Source organism: Poecilia reticulata, unplaced genomic scaffold (assembly GCF_000633615.1).
Source record: "Poecilia reticulata strain Guanapo unplaced genomic scaffold, Guppy_female_1.0+MT scaffold_2326, whole genome shotgun sequence".
Classification (NCBI taxonomy): Eukaryota; Metazoa; Chordata; class Actinopteri; order Cyprinodontiformes; family Poeciliidae; genus Poecilia; species Poecilia reticulata.
Genome location: NW_007617055.1, coordinates 1 through 1,448, shown reverse-complemented (window position 1 = coordinate 1,448; position 1,448 = coordinate 1). Strand labels below are relative to the sequence as shown.

The 1,448-nt window shown below is 39.1% G+C and overlaps 1 long non-coding RNA gene across 1 annotated transcript; it reads left to right on the top strand.

Annotated features, from left to right (window-relative positions):
- Positions 1 to 586: 586 nt before the first annotated feature.
- LOC108166112 (uncharacterized) lies at positions 587 to 1,442 on the top strand. Its single transcript, XR_001776393.1, has 3 exons — positions 587 to 708; positions 794 to 1,094; positions 1,213 to 1,442. It is a non-coding gene; the product is annotated as an uncharacterized LOC108166112 (long non-coding RNA).
- Positions 1,443 to 1,448: the final 6 nt, after the last annotated feature.

Here is a 1,448-nt window from a genome sequence, read left to right as displayed (position 1 = left end):
TACAGAATTTGGTAAAAACTGAGTTTTGCTGAAGTAAATAAAGACACAAATTCAAATCCATGCTGAGAGAGGAGCTCCTTCAATCAGGGCTCCTCCGCAGCACTGATTGGCTAAGCAATGTGACGTGATCCTCTGCAGCAAGTGATGGCAAAGCGGCGCGTCATCACGACTTTACACAAGTGTGTCTTTACCTCCACGGCAGAGGCTCCGCCGAACCCCTGAGACCGACTCACCGAACCCCCGGGGTTCGATCAAACCCAGGTTAAGAACCACTGCACTAATGGATTCCTTATAGGTCTTGTTTTTCTTTATTTGACCAACCTATTCCAGGGTAGTTTAGCTTTCTGAGTAATAGATCACACAAAACACTGCTTTGACAAATTTGTTATCTAACAAATATTTTGTTTGTATTGTCTTTATTAAATCTATGTGAGGTTCGCTTTTTAAATTGAATTACTGAAATAAAATGTTTTTTTTAATGACGTTCTAATTTATTCAGGTATTCAGAGTCTGTTAACAAAAGTAAGATGGCTGGAAACATCATCATCATCATCATCATCATCATCATCATCATCATCAAGGCCTTTCGAAGTGCTCTAAAATCTTAAAGCTGCTGTTTTATTCATCTTGGTGTCTTTCCTGGCTGTGAAGAATTGCAGGGAGATGAGGAGGAAGAGAGTGTTGGAGCTGCAGAGGATGAATAAAAATGTATTTTACACAGTTGAGTTTTCATTTTACACTTTGTTCTTGTGTGTTGGAATATAAAAAGGAAAATGATGGTGTTTCTTCGTAGATAGATGTGCTGGAGAGACTCCTGGAAATTCGACAAGAGGTCTTCTGCAGCTTCATCATTCCAAAGTTTTTCCGGGAGCAGCTGGAGGAAGAGATCATGCACACAGCAGACACTTTGGTGTTGGAGCGCGACGTCAAGAAGGACTTGGAAGAAATCTTTCGTGTGGATGACAACTGCGCTTCTGATTTCCTGAGCGCAGTAACCGGAATTGAAATGAGTCACGGAAAACAAATGTGGGGAAAAAACAGGAGAATGGAGGCGAGATCTTAGGAAGACCATTCAAGAGGAAGGCTTTGCAAACGTGAGTATGATTGCAAATTATTTTCATTTTAGCCTTGATATAAACGATAAAATTATGAATGTCAACCCAATCACGTACTGAAGGTTGTTTGCTAATATTTCTCCTTGTTCGTCTGCAGCTTCTTCAAGATTTATAGAGGTGCTTAAATGTTCAGCTGCAGCTTGAAAGGAACTTCACCACAAAATTCACAACGTAACTTTTTGGGTGTTTGGTTAAAAATAATCTATAGTTGTAGTTATATATGTTATAAAGCTCTTTTTTTTTTTTGCTTTCATTTCCCATATCCCTATTTCAGTTTGGTGGCTGTCAGTCAATTCCTGTTGGAATCAAATTACATGTTTTCTATTGTTTTAG